We start from the raw sequence: 20,754 nt of genomic DNA on the forward strand, positions 1-20,754 counted from the left end.
GTGCAGTGAAATTCTGCCGTACATGCAAGTGGGGTATGAAAACTTCAGTTGTCCAAGTGCAACCAAGCAGGACCCTATGGGGCCTTTCTGGGACAGACCCTTCTCCCATATCCCCTGCTTTAGCTCCTCTCTGAAGTGCACAGATAATAGTGTCTAATGCACATTTCCTGAGTTGTTTTACAGATGCCGAAACCCCGATCAAATGGAAGATGTTAACTACTTGATGAACATGAGCGCATAGCCCCCAGACCTACTGGAGCCTGAGGACTGATAATGTTAACCCCTGTGACCCCACCCTCTTACCTCACCATCAACCAATCAGAGAATTGTGCACGAGCTAATCACACACCCTGGGACTCCCCTCCCTCACCTGGCTTTTAAAATTGAAATCCATTGGGAGTTCGGCATTTTGAGCACTTGCTGCCCTGGACTCCTTGCCTGGTGCCTTGCAATGAATGCTGCACTTTCCTTCACCACAAGCTGGTGTCAGTAGATTGGCTTTACTGCGCATGGGCGAAAAGACCCAAGTTTGGTCCAGTAACACAAAAGCAGGGTGAATAGAAAACCTTTTTCTATCTGTATTGTCACATAAAGCACAGAAATAAAGAGAGCGAAACACACACAACTGACTATATAGGAACTTGAAGTCCCAAATGACTGAAGGCATCTCTTCCCAAGACCCTCACGCCCCCCACCCCAGGCCCTTTCTAACCTTCCCGTCCTCCAGGAAAAGGGCTTGATTCCACCTTTGAGAACAGCGCCGCACAGGGGATGGGAAGCAGTCACAGTAGAGCCAAACTGCTGTCGTATCCAAGCTGGCGTTACGTTCAGGAGCATTCCCGGGGGTTTACTGTATGCACAGTCCTGCTTGTCCTGATGTCCCCTCCCCTCCTCTCCCAGGAAGCCCTGGAGGCCTTGGAACCTTTCTGGTGGTGGCACCACAGTTGCTTTTCTGGTTGGTTGCGTAGGGAAGCTGAATTTGCCACCTCGCTTCCCCTCCACCCTTAGCCCTCGATGTATAAATGAGGAAACTGAGACCTGGAGACACTGGGTGACTCATATCACATGATGAGGGTGTTTGAGAGCCAAGTCAGGACCCCTTATGTATTGCCCTGTGCTCTTCTGCCTGCTGTTATATATCACCAGACTGTAAACATGAGGGTGGGAGTATTCCTTACCTTTGTGTTGTCGAACCCAAGTTCTTGTACCTGATGCACAGTGAGACCAAACAGACTGAAATGTCAGAGTTGGGAGCTGAGAAAAATTTATTGCAAGGACTGAGCAAGGAGAACAGCAGGCTTGTGCTCAAAAAGCTCGAACTCCCCCACAGTTTTTGGGGAAGGGTTTTTATAGGCAAAATTGGGGTGGGGAAGGGCTGCAAGGGTGTGTGACCTTCCTCTGATTGGTTGGTGGTGAGATAACAGGTTCCAGGAATCTCAGTCATCAGCCTTCTGGTTCCAACCAGTCTGGGGTCCACGGGCTCAGGCTCAGCCTGAATTTTTCACCTGGATGGGGGCCTTAGTTCCTGTAGAAGAACTCAAAGATACACTGTTATGTATATTCCTTGAGGAGGAACCAGGACCCTGCCCAAAGTCTGCACTATTGTTTGCTCTTCCCTTGTCTCTGCATCCCCTCCCTTCTGTAATTAGTAACTGTTTGAACCTGCCCTTTGGAACTCAGGGAAGGTCTAGGAGGCTGAAGCCTTTCACCTACGAACAAGAAACAGGGGACACGGAAAGGCTTTGGTACCCGGGAGAGCCCCACGATTTCAATCCCCCTTTTCTTAGATACCCCTCAGTCTTGTGGGAAACAGGTATAAGAATAATAAACTCAGCAGAGGAACTTGGTTTGAGGGGGACTTGGCTTTATTTCTTTGCATCGACCTCAGTACCTAACGCATGCCTGCTACATCATAGGCCCTCAAGGAACGTGTCTGAACCAGTGAAGGCCCAGTGGTTGTTCTAGATGTGCAGCTGGAGAGGCAAGCGGATGTGGGCTGAGGGCCCAAACTCCCGCCGGTTCCCAGCCTGTGTGTGTGGCTGGCAGGCACGGGAGCAGTGGCTGACCCACAGCATTTCTCTGGCTGGTCTTCCAGCCACTGAAAAGATCTCACCTCCCAGGAGAGTCTGATTTAGCAACTCACCCTTCACTTTTTAGGAAACTTTTCACCAAAGAAGATGGCTTCGACCTCTGAGATTAGCTGGATTTGCTATTCATTTGTGGTTTAGAGTTTATTCTTCAATTTCAGCACTCCCTTCAAGATCTTCTTTTCCAAAAATAGCCTGTCAGTTCAGTAGTTTGATTTCTGCTGTCCTGTTGCTTTAATGCATGTCTCTGTAACCTAAAAAAAAAAAAACCAAAAAACACATGTCTTAGCTACTGATCTCAGCTGTGCTCTCTCTGTGGGAGCTAGATTTATTTTTGTTACAGAGGTGTTTTTCCTCCCCTCCCTGTTTAGCAGTTTGTTTGCTGCCATTAAGAATGGTTTTGTGATTTTTAAAATATTTTATTTACCCGAGAGCAGTCAGCGCTGGGAGGAGGAGCTGGTAAAGAATCCCTGATACCAGCCCGGTTGCACCACGCCAGGTTCATGCAAATCCCCCGGCTGAGGACAGATGTGGCAGCACCCCCCATCCCACTGCTAACGGGGCGCTTTCACACCTGAGCTGGTCCTGTGCGACATCCACCTGGCCAGGCCACTGTCCACCTTGGCAAAATGAGAGAGTATCTGCTCTCCTGACACTGCTAGCTGATTGGGCATGTGAGAACCACCTGGGAGCTCTGATAAAATACCTCAGCCCTGGCTCCGCCCCGGGACTCTAAACTAATTGGTCAGGGGCTGGGCCTGGGTACCAGAATTTCTGAGTTTCCCAGGGGATCCTTAAGGGCAGGAACTGGGGAGCTAGGTTAAAGCCAGGACTGAATGGCTTTCTTGTTGCCTGTAGCATCAAAACTTCTCACGAAGGTTGTGAGTAGTACAGAAGTTTGGATAAGCTGCTACCTGGAAAGTCTCTGACTCAGTGAATGATGATGGTTTGAGCCCAGGAAATTCAGTGGGGAAATGAAAAAAAAAAAAGCCTTGCTCTATACAGCTATTAACAGGCTCTCAGCCAGATGCTTAAAAAAAAAAGTTAGAATTAAACCATCGCTTTGGAAACAACCTTCATGTGAAATTAAAAATCACCACCACCACCACCACAACAAAAACACCAGTTATGTTTTAAGACATTAGCAGTGATAAAGGATACTTAAGTACAAAAAGTAGAATAGAAGTTAGCGGCCCTGACCTCAGTCTTTCTTACGTACAAGGTGGCTTTCCAAGAAATTGCTCCATATCATTGTCAAACAGCCTCACCTCCGGCCTCTCGATTTGCTCTGAAGATCAGCCAGTGAGAGGCTGGAGACATGGTGCGCTAAATTGTACCCACCCCTCAGCCCAGACCAGGAAAGAGTGTCCTGTCCTAGGCTCTGAGCTTTAGGGGCCCAGCTCTGGCCCGAGCCCCACCACGCTCCTCCCCACGGACCAGGAATCCAGTGGGTCAAGGGGAGGTGCGTGCTCAGAGTTGTAGACCCTCTCCTGGGCCAGGCACCAAGTATCCAGAGCTCAGTATACCCTCCTTCCACTATGGACTGAATGTTTGTATCCCCCCAAATTTATATGATAAAACTCTAATCCCCAATATTATAGTATTCGGAAGTAAGGCCTTTGGGAGGCAATTAATGGGTCATGAGAGAAAGAGAGACCTCGTGATGGGATTAGGGCTCTTAAAAGAGACACAAGGGACATGATCTCTGTCTTCACCGTGTGAGGACACAGCAAGAATGGGGCCTTCCATACACCAGGAAGAGGGCCCTCACCAGGCATTGAATTAGCTGGCACCTGAATCTTGGACTTCACAGCCTCCAAAAGTATGAGAAATAAATGTCTGCTGACCAAGCCGTCCAGTCCATGGAAGTCTGTTAGAACAGCCCAAGCAGACTAAGACACTACCCCAGTGTTCCTGAGCCCCCTGCTGGGCCCTGAGTGGGCCCCTCCCCCAGGCCACTGTCCCACAGCTGACTGCTTTGCTGGCACTTGTCTCCTGGGGCCTGAGGAGTGGCCAACGGTAGCTGTTTGCAAGGGTATGGACATGTAGGCTGGGGTGCCACTTGTGTGGAGATGGAGCCAAGGGTGGGACAACAGGATGAGGTGTGCCACAGGCTGGCCTCGCTGTCCCACTGCATTCAAACATCGCACTGAGATCCTAAATTTGAACCCTGTCCTTCCAAGCCATTATGAAGATATATTTGTCAAAATGGGAGGATAGAACATACTTTTCGGGGCAGTTCATGAGCTTGATTTATAGCTGCTACAGAGTTAGACCTATGGAGTATGGGCCTTCCGTTGTGCTCCTGTGTGGTGGTTCATAATGTAATGTATACATAGTGCTACATGTACGAAACACACAATCCAACTGTCTTCACATGTCAAGGGCCTTTCTGCCTTTTTATTATATATTATGAAGGACCTGTATATAGAGATCATTTCTATTAGTCAAGCGTTTCTATTCATCCTGATCAGATTTTCCACCCCTTGACTTGCAAATGCATTGTGCTCCTACAGTTGTGTGAGAAGCAGTTACTTTCTGAGGAGTGGGCCGACGATAAAACCCCTACGGCAGTCTTCTGAACAGCTGGGCGAATGTGAACAAGTAAATAATTTCTTCTTCAGTGGAAAAACAATTCCACAAGCACCTGCTTCCTACCTCAAAGTTAGTCACTCTTCCTTTGAGTTCCAGTTGGCGCACATTTCACAGTCCTTGCAGAAATGTGTTTTGTTCCTGTCCTCTCCACTAGGTTCAGATCTCCTCAAAAGCAGGTACTGCACCTTCCTCCTCTTTAGAGTCCCAGCACCCACGGTGCTGGCACACGGTGTCCTTGCTTCTGTAATGGTCAGCTTTCTAAAACATCTTTTCTTTAATATGAGTGATTCTATCTATTATTAGCACTGTGGTATATTGCAACTGTATATAAAAAGCCATCAGAATTCTGTTAACTGTTATTAAAAGAATAGATAACTTTTTAACATAAAAACTTATGTTAAAGGATGTGGGGAAATATTTTTCATATATGGCAATTCTCTCACTATGTAAATCTTTCTACACATCTCTGATTATTCTCTTAGATAAATTCCTGGAGGTGGATCTGCTGGGTCAAGGAACATGCATTTTTTTTTTTTTTTTTTTTTGCGGTACGCGGGCCTCTCACTGTTGTGGCCTCTCCCGTTGCGGAGCACAGGCTCCGGACGTGCAGGTCCAGCGGCCATGGCTCACGGGCCTAGCCGCTCCGCGGCATGTGGGATCTTCCTGGACCGGGGCACGAGCCCGTGTCCCCTGCACCGGCAGGAGGACTCTCAACCACTGCGCCACCAGGGAAGCCCAGAACATGCATATTTAAAAAGCTATTATTGATTCACAAGACCAAGCTACTGTATTGACTGTCTAACTCAGTGCCCTCCCTCCTCCAAGGCTTGGGAACCCACCTGCGGAGAGGGCCTGAGCTACTCTGATGCTTCCTCCTCCCTGTCACTCTGCTGCTTCCAGTTAGCAAGGGGTGGGAGAGAGAGAGAAGGGGCAAAAGCCTTAGCACCTGGTGTGGTCTTGTCTGGGGATGCATGTCCTCTGGGTATCGGGCATCTTGTGGAACATGTGGTTAAGTTCTTCAAGACTCTGGGGGATGCCTCCCCTCAACAATTATGCCACATGGAGATGTGCTTCCATTGGACCTTGCCCCCCCTGCCCCCAGTTCCAGCCCACATTACAGCACCCCACAGGCTCTTGCTGCTGGTTGTCCCCTGGACAGGGAGCCAGAAAAGCAGCACAGCCTGGCTTCCTTCCATGGCACCCGCTTGGCCCCAGGCAACTCATGCCTCCTTATCACACCAGATGACAGTGGTGGGGCGAGAGCAGGCTGCTTCTTCTCTTTGTGGAGCCATCCCTAGCCAGTTCCTTTTTTCCTGCTCAGTACAGAACACAGACCAGTAGTTGCACTTTAAGCAAATGTTCAGGGGTTGAGAGGCCTTTCTCTCCTCAAAGACACTCCCAAACTCTGCAATCCGTTCAACTGGGATGTGGGGACAGGGAAGCGCTCTCCCCTGGGTCAGGAACTCCCTATGCCACATCTAATTTCCACGTCTTGGGCTTATAGAGATTTGTGAGGAGGTGGGGATGGGGGGGTGTGGGGGATAGTAGGTATGGGGTTAACAGAGGCTGTGGGGATGGGTCTGGGAACCCTCTGTAGGATGGAGAGATAGGTAGGGTCTCTGCACCTGGATTTTAGCCCCAGAAATCAGACGATAGGAAAAGTTCCACTGGAAATTCTCTTATAGTGATTGGTTAAGTAATCACGATAAAATCTCTATGAAGGAATAAAATATGGCTGTGATTTTGTGATTTAAAGACACATGTATTTGGTAATTCAGAGGACTAAAACATATTTCTCATATATATTTGGTCTTTGTCCACAGTTCCTGGCTCACAGCTCCCCAAACCCTCGAAATTTCCTGAGTGATAAGAGCAAGGAGAACATCTTTTGTTATAATATTTGGTCTCTTGACTTCAGTTCTTGAAGTGCTTCAGAGCCATAAATGTGAAATGGGTGTCTTGTTATTCATAACAAGCCCCTTTCCACTGCAACTGAGTTTATGTTAATGAGGTAACTTTTGGAAAGCATCTAAGGATGGGGGCTGGTTGCCCGGGCAACCAATCAGGAATACAGGGTTGGAACTTTCAGTCCCACACCCTGATTTCCAGGGAGGGGAGAAGAGCTGGAGGTTGATCAGTCACCAATGGCCAATGATTTAATCAATCATACCTATGTAATGAAGCCTCCATAAAAACCCAAAAAGAAGGACAGTGTTCAGAGCGTTTCCTGGTTGGAGAATACATGCCATTATGTCAGTCTTCAAACATCACAAGGACAGAAATTCCTTTGCTTGGGACCTCATCCTGTTTCTCTTCATTTGGCTGTTTATTTGTATTCTTTAATATCTTTTGTAATAAATCTGTAATCTATTGAATAAACAGGTTTGCTGAGTTCTGTGAGCTGCTCTAATAAATTAATTGAACCCAAGGAGAGCGTCATGGGAACCTCTGATTTATAAGCAGTAGGTCAGAAGTACAGGTGAAAATCTGGACTTGTGATTGGCATCTGAAGTGGAGGGCGGTCTTATGGACTGAGCCCTTGTGGGGAATCTGTTGCTACCTCCAGGTAGATAGTGTCAGAATTGAGTTGAATTGTAGGACACCCAGCTGGTGTCAAAGATTGCTTGCTGGTAGCAGGGAACCTCCCCTGCTCCCCCCTGCATCTACACATTGGAATTGGGGATTGGGTACAGAATCCTCTTAGAAGCCATTTGAAATCTGAAGACTACTTAATGGGAAGCATTTATTGATATACATTTAATGATTTTTGCTACACGAAGAACTTAAGCTCCCAAACCACATAATCCCATGTTTGTAAAATACATATTTTATATCTATAGATGCACAGAAAAAAATCATTAGAAGAACATTCACTACGTCATTGTTTGCCCAGAAGGACATAATTGTAAGTGATTCTCTTCACTGTCATTTTGAGGCTTTTTACATTTCTACGAGCACGTTACTTATTTTGATAAGTTAAAAAAAAATTATTTCTGAAAAATAAAATTAAATGTTAACCTCCCTCCTCTCCACATCCCCCTCCAAATGTTCTTTTTCCTTATTAACTTTGGAGTTTTCAGTACCAATGAAGCTGTTCTCCATCCAAGCTAATGAAGGAACTGAAATAAAAGCCACAAGTGCTGATGCTAAATTCTCAGCAATCAGCAAGAGCACACACATGCAGGACCTGCTTCAACAGAGGCCAGTGGAGCTCAAATACAGTAGCCTCATCAGCAAGTGTTTGAGGAGGAGTGCCTGGAACAGAGGTCTGCATCCGGATGCACACTGGAACCACCTGGGATGCTTTAAAAACAACTGATATGGGGGCAAAAGAAGTAAAAATCCGGAGTGATTCCAATGTGCAGCCCAGGTTCAGAACCCCTGCCCAGGGGTGGGAGCCTCACCTGCAAGCCTGTTTGCCCCATTGTCCAGGCACCTTCTCTGGGAGTTTCCTGTGTCTTTTCCTATGTCAATTGTCTGAAAGTATTTAATTACAAACATAGTCCCCAAAATTATAACTAAAAGTAGGAGGCAGGAAGGTAAAGATTTTAGGCTATATGCTGGATTGATTAATGTCCCCAAAATATTCATGTTAACCTGGAACCTTTAATGTGACTCTATTTGGAAATAGGGTCTTTGGAAAAGTAATCAAGTTAAGATGTGGTCATAGTGGCATTAGGGTGAGCCCTAAAGCCAATGACTGGTGTCCTTATAAGGAGAGGGAGATTTGGAGATACAGAGACACATACAATGGGAAGAGGGCAACGTGAGGGTGGAGACAGAAATGGGAGCAATACAACTATAAGCCAGTGAATGCCAAGGAGAGCCAGCCACCACAAGGAGCGAGGAGAGAGGCAGGACATGGAGTCTCAGAGCCTCCGGAAGGAGCCTACCCTGCTGACAGAACTGTTTCAAAATTCTTCCCCAGAAGCAGAGAAATGATGCCCCATTACATCTCTGTAAGAGGGAAGTGCTCTCCTCAGCACAGCTCTTTTCTGGACCTCAAAGGTCTCACCTCTGCATGCCCAGTTCTCTTTGTGTGCGTGGAAAAAATGCATCTTAGATAATACATGTCAATTTTCTTTCAATTAGGCGTAGCACAGGAGCTATTTGGTTTGCAAGGTGGGAAAAAACCCCACTATACATTTTTCTGCCATTGCTTTTCCTAGCTCAGTCAGGAGACTTTTCTTATTAAGAGTCACTCACCTGGTAACTAATGAGAATTGCCAGCCTTTGAAAAGCAATTACTTCTAAGTAAAATAAGCACTTCTCTGAAAGAGTCAGAAAAGGCTGTACATATTATAAACAAGGCACTATGTGAGCAGGAGTTCACTACTTCTGCTTCAATCTTGAAAAAATTCTTTCATCAGGATTATCTTTAACGGAGAATGGGAGGATGGTGAGGGAGGCCTTAGGTGGTCATTTATTTCCCAGCTTTTTGGGCAGCACCAACTATGTAAATTAAGTTCCATTCAACCAGAAGAATAATTACTGCATGCCATCTATGTTAGGGGCTGGGGATGCAAAGAAACCGCTGCCCTCAGGAAAACCGCAGTCCACAGGGAAGGTGGACAAGCCACAAAGGATTAGAGCACAAGGGTAGTGCAGCAGCATCTATGAGCTGAAGACATGGCAGGGAGTGACCTTCTAACTAAACACGGTGAATTGAACGTGGATGTTTACCTCTGCTTCCTCCTGAAACCACTGAAACGAGAGTAAAGGAATACAAATAAATATGCATAAACCCCAAAGGACACAGAGAACTGGGGAGGAATCCACAACAAATGTGAAATATCATCCAATTTGGTAGGATGGAAAACAGAGGCAGGAGAGGAAGAAATCTTACTACCAAGTGCCTACAGAGGATGGAGAATTGTAGACACCTGAACTATGGGATGTGACGGTGGGCACGACGTGAAACACAAGAGGTTTGGTTGAAATTCTGTTTAAGGAGAGGTTAGATCCCAGGTCACTCGCCAACTGGAGTAGCTAAGAGGCTATCCCTCTCTACCCAAGTAGGTAGGAGACTTATGGTTGGAGAGCAGGACCTAGAGGGGCTGCAGTCATAGCAGAGAGTGGGGCAAAGTGCTGTTCTGAGAGTGAACATCAACATCTGAACCATGTGACTCTCTGCCCTCTTCCTCTGTCCCCACTTCCAGGAGGCTGACACCAGGTGTACAGTCCTCAGGCAGGAGACTAGTAGATTCTGGAAAAGATGAATGGCCCCAACGAAAAGATACGCCTATAATGACAGGTGGTACTTCTGGGGTCTGGGGAATGGAAAAAGAAATCCAGGTCCCTCCTGAATCATCTCATAATCCTACAGATCTCCAGCCTAAAGTCTACACATACATGGACAAGCCCCTCCCCCCATGGCCACACAGAGCTTTAGTCAACCTTTCAATGTTTAGTGAACAGTATACTCAGGGAATTCCCTGGGGCTCCAGTGGTTAGGACTCTGTGCTTTCACTGCTGAGGGTATGGGTTCAATCCCTGGGTACAGGTTCAATCCCTGGTCAGGGAATTAAGATCCTGCAAGCCTTGCGGCCAAAAACAAAAAAACAAAAAGTATACTCAGATGTTAGAGGAATGTTTTTAACGTGAAAAATAGAAATCAAAATAAATAAACAGCAAAAAAACCAAACTCAGCAGAAAGAGAAAGGAAAACTAAAAACAAAAAGTCTTAATAGCCTTGGAGAGAATGTATCCCCAAACCAAAAAGAGCCTGCTATTAAAAAGGAATGTTATACACACTAGCCAAGAAGTAGCAATAGAAGTAACCTAAATGTCCGTAGACAAATAAATGAATAAAGAGAAGGTGTTGTATACTACATACAATGGAATATGTTTCAGCCTTAAAAGAGGAGGAAACCCTGTCACATGCTACAGTAGAAACGAAAATTGAGGACATTATGCTAAGAGAAATAAGTCAGTCACAGAAGGACAAATACTGCATGATTCCTCTTTCATGAGGTATCTACAGTAGTCAAACTCATAGAAGCAGAAAGGAGAACGGTGGTTGCCAGGGCTGGAGGGAAGGGGAAATGAGAGGAGTTGCTGTTCAGTGGGCACAGAGTTTCAGGCATGCAAGATGAAAAAGTTGTATAGATTTGCTGTACAAGATATAGATGTGGCTAAGAATACTGTACTATACACTAAAATTGTTAAGAGGGTAGATTTCACGTTTTGTGTTTTTGTGTTTTTTTACTAAAATTTAAAGAAACAGGGAATTCCCTGGCGGTCCCATGGTTAGGACTCCAGGTTTTCACTGCCAAGGGCCTGGATTCGATCCCTGATCGGGAAAGTAAGATCCCACAAGCCACACAGCGCAGCCGAAATAAATAAATAAATTTTAAAAACAAACAAAAAACAAAGCAAAACTCTGCTCTGGCATATACCAGCTGTGTGACCTTAAGTGAGTTACTTTACCTTTCTGAACCTCCACTTCCTCACCATTGCGAAGTGGGGATAATAACTACCTTGCAGAGATGTTGAGAGGATTCATCGACAGAATGTACATAAAGCACTAAATCCAGCAGCAGAGGACAAAAAAGAGAGAAAAAAAGGAATGTTGGGAGAATGATATAAAACTCATCGGCATTAAAAATATGATAGCAGAAACAAATAATGAGGTAAGTGACGATTTAATTATATGGAAAATAGCATTCAGAGGTGTTTGATAGTTCTGCTGAAGAATTTGTGATGATATAAAAGCCAAGCTAGAAAAAGAAAAAGGCAATTAATATCTGGGAAAACAAGAAAATTGTATAAGAAAGGAAATGGAATTGTATTATATGTTTGGGTTGGCAGTGAAGGACAGTCTTGTGATAAAAATAATGTAAACACTGAACATTCACTGAAAATGTGGTATCACTGAACTGTAAGGTTGCAAGCCGGGAAAGTGATGGCAGGGTAACAGAATGCTAAATCCTCATAGTAGGAAGTCAATAATTACTGTATAAAATTGATAAATCAGGGAAGAGTGCTGTAAACATTACTTGGAATCACTGAGTGGGCCCCCAGCTTATAAGAAATAATTGGAAGAGTTGAGAATGTTTTTTTTTCCTGGGGAGCTAGGCTCAAGCTAGGAATTTGGGGAGAGCCATAGACTACTATTTTTATTATATGCTTTGAAGTATCATTTGACTTTTAAAACTATGTAAATGTCTGACTTTGGTGAAAGAAAGAAAGTTTACTAAAAGGAGGTAATACCAAGGAGGATGTGATTACCTTTATTTGGAATGTGCTCACTGTACTAGTCAGTTTGGACTGCATAACAAAATACCATAGACTGGGTGGTCTGAACAACAATTTATTTTCTCACAGTTCTGGAGCCTGAAAGTTGGAGGTACAGGTGCCTGCATGGTTGGGTTCTGGTGAGGCCTCTCTTCCTCCCTTGTAGATGGCCACCTTCCCCCTGAGCCTTCACATTACCTTTTCTTTGCACATGCTCAGGGAGAAAGAGGGGGCAAGAGAGCAAGATCTTTGGTGTCTCTTCTTATGAGGGCACTAATCCCATCTGGAGGGCCCCACCCTCATGACCTCACCTAACCCTAATTACTTCCCAAAGGTCCCATCTCCAAATACCATCTATTTGGCATTAGGGCTTCAACATATGAATTTAGGGGGAACACAATTCAGCCCAAAGCACTCAATAAAGACTTCTTAAAGGGGGTAACATTTAGGCTGGTACAGAGGGTAGGCAAATAGGAAAGGGCAAGCTTTGTACACAGACATTTCATAGCCTGTGGTATGTTAGTGGGGGTGCCTCTTTCCACTTACGGTGTTCTGCAGGAGAAATTGTCCTTAAGCACAAACCTAGATATTCTCAGCCCCTTTTCCTCCCGGCCTCTGGGGAGGTGCAGTCTCACTCTCTGGTTGACAGACCTGAACCACATCCTCTAGCTTAGCCTTAGTCAGCAATAGGTATTTGTACCTTTATCTGCCACTTCTTTTATTTCTTAATTCTTCCATTTTCCAAATTGTTCCCAAAACGAGAAAGGAAGAGGAATGACACATTGTGGGGGGGCCTCCCTAGAGACCTTGATAAGGTATTTGGGAACCTAAAAACAGTTCAGAATTGTTGGAAAAAAGGCTGTGTAGGGAGTGCAGTGGAAAGAGGGAGTGCAGTAGATGTTGCTGACCTGAGAGAGCAGCATGAATGGTGCACTCGTGAAAGCCCCGTCAACAGCCAGGCTTCATTCACTTTGCACCTGGCTGAGGTGGGAAGGATGGATTGGAGGGTTTCTACTGCAGGTTAGGAAGTGACACAGAAATGCAGACAAGGAAGTCAGGACTTTGGGAGAGGATGTTGAGGGGAGGGGATGAATCTGAGTTTTAACTAAAAGTAGAATCAATAGAATTTGGTGCTTAGTTGAGTGAGTGAGAGACTGGAGTTGAGAGTGACTCCTGGATTTCTGGTTCCAGCTTCATGGAAAGTATATTTCTCCTCTCAGAGATCTCACTGCTCACCTGAATGACTCAATCCAACGCAGCTGGGGGACCAGGTCCCAGGACACTAACCTGGGAAAAAGGTCTCTAGTCCCTGCTAACCCTCCCTCCCAGCCTAAATCCTTTGGCAATTCCACACCTTATATTGTACTGTCTAATCCTCACTTCTCCAATAGAGAGGTTAGAGAATCAGAAAACTTTAAAAAATATATACTTTTTTATTTTAAAAAATATTTCAAACACAGAAAAGTTGCAGAAATTATACAGTGTCTTCCCATATGCACTTCACATTGAGTCACCAATTATCATCTCTCTAATTGCTACTGCTAAACTATTGATATATGAAAGGAAATTGCATGATTTTTGCGTCTTTATCCCTAAACATTTCAGCATATATCTCCTAAAAACAAGAACATTCTCTTCACAACCACAGTATAATGGTCAATTTTAGGCTCTTTAACATTAATACAATATTATTATCTAACATATAGTCTATATTCAAATTTCACCAATTACCCAATAATGTCTTCTATGGCAACTTTCCCCCCAATCCAAGATCTAATTTAGGATTATGCACTACATTCAGTTGTCATGTCTTTTATTTCATTGAATCTGGAAAAGTTTTGGAATTATTTTATCCTTGCCTTTCATGACATTGACAGCTTTGATGAACGCTGGCCAGCTGTTTTGCAGACGGTCCCCAATTTGGACTTGTCTGATGTTTCTGGATGATTATACTCAGGTTATGATTTCTGGCAGGATTACAACATAAGCAATGCTGTGTCCTTCTCAGTGCATCATATCAGAAAACACACCAATGTGGGTGTGTTCCATGTTGGTGATGTTAACGTTGACCACTTAGTTAAGGTGGTGTCAGCCAAGTGTTTCCACTATAAAGTTACTATTTTTCCCTTTGCAATTAGTAAGTTATCTCTGGGGAGAGACTTTAAGGCTTTCATTGATGATGCTTACCTGAATCAATTAGTACTATGATGTTGCAAAATGTTGATTTTTGAACTCTGTCATCCATTCTACATCTATTGGTTGCCCTTCTATTCTAAAGATGAGCCTTCCCCTCTTCCTCATTTGTTTATTTAATATAAATATGAGTTAATAAAATTTTTTCATGGTTTAAATCCATCATTAACCTTATTTATTTTGATGCTCAAATTGTCATAGATTTGGACACTAGGAGTCCCTTCAAAATGTTTCCTGTATTCTTGCAACATATTGCCATCATTTTGAGCATTTCTTACTTTCAAGAATAACACTATGCCCATCCCTGGAATCAACAATTTCTCCAGGAAGTCCTGGCTCCTTTTGGTTGGAAATGGTATTTAGAAGGCAAGATCTGTGTTTATTATTACTGAGGTGTCACTGCCCCTTCAGTGGTCAGAGCCAGCAGTACCCACTAATCCCAATCCAACACCAACCACGAATCCCAATCCAAATAACCTTTTTGCTTTTCCCTCATCCATATTTGTGTCTTCCTTCTCACACAGTGATAGTCCTGAATCCTCTGTCCAAATCAAAATATTTATCTTTGCTGATTTCTACAATATCCACAAAATAATTTCAGAATTGCCACATCCTTACCTCTACCAACAACAAGCTTACTGAGAGTTTAAGAATTTTTTTGTCTTTATACTGAGGATGTATAGTTAAAATACTGCCTTCAAAAATTAATTGAGGGCTTCCCTGGTGGCACAGTGGTTGAGAGTCCACCTGCTGATGCAGGGGACATGGGTTTGTGCCCCAGTCCGGGAAGATTCCACATGCCGCGGAGCGGCTGGGCCCGTGAGTCATGGCTGCTGAGCCTGCGGAGCCTGTGCTCCGCAACGGGAGAGGCCACAACAGTGAGAGGCCCACGTACCGCAAAACAAAACAAAAAATTAATTGAATTAGTTTTTTATTTCTCTTCTGTGGGATTACATTACTCACTTGAAACCCGGTCATTTGTTTCCATTTGAATTCAATTTTCCTCAACTCCCATCCTTGTCAGTTTAGTTAAAAATAACATTAGTGGGCTTCCCTGGTGGCGCAGTGGTTGGGAGTCTGCCTGCCAACGCAGGGGACATGGGTTCGAGCCCTGGTCTGGGAAGACGCACATGCCGCAGAGCAACAAAGCCTGTGAGCCACAACTACTGAGCCTGTGCGTCTGGAGCCTGTGCTCCGCAACAAGAGAGGCCGCGACAGTGAGAGGCCCGTGCAACGCGATGAAGAGTGGCCCCCGCTCCCTGCAACTAGAGAAAGCCCGCGCACAGAAACGAAGACCCAACACAGCCGAAAGTAAATAAATAAATTAATTTAAAAAAATACTAATAACTTTAGCACATTTTCAACATCAAAACTAGGTAAAATGTTATACTCAGAGAAGTGTTACTCCCTCCTATACCTCTTCTACTCCTTTCTACCTTTCTCTCAAAGGTAACCAATTTCACTAGTTTTTAATTATTTTTCCTATGTTTAATTTTGCAAAATACACACACATGTGCATGCATGCACATATTTGCACACACACACGTACACATTCTTATTTCTCCCTAGTAGGCAGAGTATTTTTATTCAGCAACTATCTTGAACAATATCTGAGAGGTACTCTATGGACACAAGAGGTCAAAGACAGGGTTGTGATCCTCAAAGACAAACAAAAAAATATACAGAAGAAAAAACAGAATGCAAGGCTTCACATGAGAGAATAGTTAAATTGAAGAAGAATTTAGGCATCTCTTCTGTCCATCTCTGGTCATCCCTTGATCGACAGTCATCCCTCTACTGCTTAAGTACCTCCAGAGACGGTTAGTGAGGCAATAAAACATGGTGGTAAAAAAGCGGACACTCTGGAACCAGAGACCTACCATTGACTAACTGTGAGATATTGGGCATATCACTTAATTTCTGTGAACCTTGGTTACCTTACTGTAAAGTGCATATAATGGTATCCATCTTATAGGATACTTAAGAAGATAAAAGTGCTTAGCAATGCATATGGTACACTATGCATGTTAGCTTTTCTTCACTTGAATTATATTGATGTCACCTTGGGGCAGCCAATTGACACCCTGAATGTAGGGTTGCCAAATAAAATACAGGACACCCAGTTAATTTTAATTTCAGATAAACAACAAACACATTTTTAGTATAAGTAAATACAAATTTTTAGTACGTTTATACAATATTGCATGAGACACAACTATACTAAGAATCTATTTGTTATCTGAAACAAAAATGTTTTTGGGTGTGCTATATTTTTATGTGGTAATTCTGGCAGCCCTACTCAAGTGCAGCTAAGAGAAAGGCTGTAGGTGCCAGAGCTCCTCAGAGAAGGGAGACATCACTGTGGAGGTTAAGAAGTTTATTCAACTTCTAGTTGAATTCTAGTTGAACTTCCTAAGGTAAAACTTTCAAAAAGATAAAATCATACTCTCATACAAATTTAAAATGAACACATTAGATATTTTAATAAATTAGGGTACTAGTAAGATGTTGAAACTGGCTTAGAGGAGAATCTGAAGAACACAGACACAAACATACACATGCGTGCAGAAACAATTATAGCAAGACTGGACAATATTCATTTGCATTGCTACGAGACTGGACAATATTCATTTGCATTGCTACGAGACTGGACAATATTCATTTGCATTGCTATGGATAAGAACCATATCCATTACTCTCAGTTTTCTTTAACTTCTCCTCCTATTGAGTTGTGAAAATGCCTGATCATTAGAGAGACACAGGTCCACTAGACAGGGCCCAGAGCATCACTGTAAGGACATCCAGTGATCTTTTTGCCCATTTCCAAATCTTTGGTTATTTTTCCTGACAGTCCTTACTAATACTTTGCTCCCAGAATTCGGCACAGGAGAATAAAGCATACATGAAACACAGTTAGAAATTATACATTCTTGTTTAAAATATCAGTTTGGTGGATTAGTAATTATAGGAATTGAATAATGCAAGAGGCAAACTTAATTGTTAAAAGCCTGAGTCGTGGTGCCCCCAGTTTCTCCTCAGGTATTTAGTAAAGTGTCTCCAAACTTGCTAAGTGCCTAATGAAACAGCTACTTTTAATTATGTGGAAATGTCAATTCATTTTCTAACAGCAACTTTGTTTTAGTACCCAAAATGCTCACTTAACAGAGAAGAAATGGTTATCTTGAGAGAAACTACCTGTACTTCTATGAACTCAAAAGAGCTTTTGTGGTCTGAGCTTAAAAACAGAAACAAAAGAAAACAAAAGACTAACAGACAAAAATCTTGGGGAAAATGTTTTAAAATCAAAGTGCTTTAATTGGATGGCTCAACCAGAAAAGGAAGTAATTCAGTGATTTACATGGCAGATTGCCATAGATAATGCTTTGTGAAGAATCCCCAAATTAAACCTTTTGCATTAGAGAAACCACACTTAGAAAAAATTTTAAATTATGGTAAAATAAACATAACATTAAACTTTCCATTTTAACCATTTTTAAGGGTACAATTCAGTGACATTAAGTACATTCACAATGTTCTGCAACCATCACCACCATCCATTTCCAGAACTTTTTCATCATTCCAAACTGAAACTCCTCACCCATTAAACAATAACTCCTCATTCCCCCTCCCCCCAGCCCCTGAAAACCCCTGTTCTACTTTCTGCTCTATGGATTTGACTATTCTAGGTACCTCATCTAAGTGGAATCAGAAAATACGTGTCCCTCTGTGTCTGGCTTATTTCACTTGGCATAATGTCTTCACGGTTCATGTTGTAGCACGAGGAGTCACATTTTATAAAGACAAGTCAATGTCCCAAAGATGACTAACTAGGCAGGAAAAAAAATCCTTCCCACCTAATTTCAACCCTCCACCTGTACTTTGATGACCAGTCTTACTGAGGTTTAATATTCACCTTAAGAGTACAGGAGTGGACTCTGATTTCCTTTGTGGCATTTTCATTACCTACTTTATCAATCGACGTTAAGAGAGGCCCTGCCTTTCACCATTTATTAAACTCCCTTATATTCCCATATACTCTGGGGTCAGGGAAAGGGCCGTGGACTTTATGTAACCTTGGGCAACTCAGCTAACTTCTGTGACCTTCAGTCATCAGTGAGATGGAGATAAGAAAAGTCATGACCTGACAGAGTTGTGTGAGAATTGAAGGCTACGTCAAAGTGCTTTCCAAACTGTAAAATATTGTACAAATAACAAGTCAGGCTGATCAAAGGAGGCCCTTGTGGGGCACATGAGTAAACCACTGTCCTTCCACAAAAAGCCGCCCAAACTGGTTTTAAATACAATCTACCCTTTAGTCCAGAACAATAAGACAACAACTAGGATGGTGGTGGTGTCTGAGTTACATGAGATATTTTTCCTCCTGCAGTCTCACCATTACCTTGAGGATCACAATATTGGCAACTCACTGAGTTATTAAATAAAGTGGATAATACTTAACAAAAAATACTGCCTTGCTCATTGCTCTGTGAGACTAGCAGACGGTCAACTCTGGGTGACCTGCTGACGGCGAAAGGACTAGAATGGGTAACTGTGCCCTCAGAGAAGCAGACTCTCACTTTGCCAATAGCTTCAATCTTCCCACCACTATCTGTCCAGAGTTGCTAATGAGTGGCAAAATTGACTGCTCTCACCTCCTCACGAAGCAAGGGCTCGCCTCTAGTGCAAGTGCTAATGGGCCCTGACTCTGTCTCAGCAGGAGGCTGAGGAGGAGAAGAGTCCTGAATAGTCCACTCACTGTCACAGAATATTCCAGAGCCAGCTATCAAAGGGGAACAACCATTCTCTCCCCAGCTTCTCCTGCTTGCTCAGAAGTCTCCAGATACTGCTTTTTGCACCAGGGTCAACACAGGTATCTCATTGTGCCAACTCTCATGTCTTCAGCAAGCTAGATTAGACAGGGACTCAGCGACATGATGTATTTGATCACAGGCCCCTCAGACAGCAGAGAGCGCTGACCCCAGGAGCCCATCCCTGGACTGGGTCTCCTTCACCACTTTTCATCCTGTTTCCCCAGCAGATGGGATAATAGCTGCTGTAGAAATGCTGAGCACATTGGACATGCATAGGATGAAGGAAACGTTAAAAACTTGATTTCAAACTGGGAAGTTTGGAGATGCCCACAAAAAGAGGTAGACTGACATCCACTGCCGCTCTGATGACTGTGTGCTGGTATGTATGTGCAAGCACTTTGAGAAAGATGCGAAAGGACGCACAGCAGGCTGGGACGGACTTTACCACAAGGTGATGATGGGTCAGGTGGAGGTGGGGACCCAACTGTCGAAAGGTAGCTTCCTTCCAGTCTGCTTCGTAATAACAAGCATGGATAACTTTTGTATTAAAAAATTCAATAAAGTGAAAGAGAATAAACAAGGCTTTTTCTTGTTGAACAACGGTATTTCATATCCTGCAGAACACTTCATTTTACAGTGGAGATGAATCACTCCCAGTCTCCTGAAAGCCTAAACCACAAAATGTGGGTGTGTTTGCCCCTTCCTAGGTAAAGACAATGAATTTCAAAAGTAAATTGGTTATTTCATAACACCCTAAGGCCCTGGTTATCTAAGAAGAGGGTGTTGGAGATGGCAATCCTGAACGGCTTAGAAAGTAAAGCGATGTGTGGCCCGTGGTTATAGTTCCCGGTTGGCCTGGCCTGTCAGCCTAGAGGCATCACCAGGACACTGAGTTCACTGGCTCAATAACCCAGGCAGTTACTGATGCAGTTAAGCTGCTGTGGCCTTTTGCAGCCACTTTACAGCTGGAAGACACACTGGGAGCCAGCAACGACTTAAGCTTGGTTCACTCTGAGGAAGCAAAGTGCCCATTCTAAAGTTTCCCCTGCCTGGGGCTCCCTGTACCTGGAAGACACAGCCTCAGAACCTGCTATAAATTTAGCTATAAACTAAGCAGTGTGCACATATCCTTTGCCTTGGAACCCATCTTCTCTGGCCTGCTGGAATCTCATAGCCCATCTTACAATCTTTTCTATTAGATGAGTTTCATGAAATTCTGCAGGGAGAAATAATGGTCAGAAAAGTAATCTTCGTAACAGAAATTTTTACAATTTTGGGAAGGAACTCATTAATATTGTTGGATGAAGCATCCCTTATTCAAGGATGACAACAAATGCAAACAGAATAAAATAAAACCTATACCTTCTGTCACATGGCTCTAGAGAGTCCTGGGTCAAATTATGCCTCTTAGAGTAGAACAGCAACATCAGTTTTGTGCTATAACAGTCAGCCCTGTCTCCCAACAGCAACACCAAAGGAGTCCTGCCATAGACGTTAGATCAAGAAGATGAAGGATGAGGGACTTCCCTGGTGGCCCAGTGGCTAAGACTCCATGCTCCCAATGCAGTGGGCCTGGGTTTGATCCCTGGTCAGTGAACTAAATCCCACATGCCGCAACCAAGAGTTTGCATGCCACAACTACAGATCCTACATGCCACAACTACAGATCCCACATGCCACAACTATAGATCCCACATGCTGCAACTAAAAATATCCCATATGCTGCAACAAAGATCCCACATGCTGCAACTAAGACCCCACGCAGCCAAGTAAATAAATAAATATATATATAAAGATAAAGGATGAGAAAAGAAAAAGCAGGGACTCCAAGG

The 20,754-nt window shown here is 43.8% G+C and overlaps 1 long non-coding RNA gene across 2 annotated transcripts in view; it reads right to left on the reverse strand.

Moving 5' to 3' along the window:
• Nucleotides 1-1,252: 1,252 nt before the first annotated feature.
• Nucleotides 1,253-20,754, reverse strand: part of LOC307195396 — a 131,504-nt gene continuing 112,002 nt past the window's right edge. Inside the window, exons 3-4 of one of the 2 annotated variants that reach the window (XR_013830827.1) lie at nucleotides 2,144-2,341; nucleotides 1,253-1,525 (exon numbers count right to left, since the gene is read on the reverse strand). This is a non-coding gene — a long non-coding RNA (uncharacterized lncRNA). Of the gene's footprint in view, nucleotides 2,342-20,754 lie in introns of both variants that reach the window. The other variant, XR_013830828.1, reaches the window with a different exon arrangement.

The sequence above is a fragment of the Stenella coeruleoalba genome, assembly GCF_951394435.1.
Source record: "Stenella coeruleoalba genome assembly, chromosome: 12".
Taxonomy (NCBI): domain Eukaryota; kingdom Metazoa; phylum Chordata; class Mammalia; order Artiodactyla; family Delphinidae; genus Stenella; species Stenella coeruleoalba.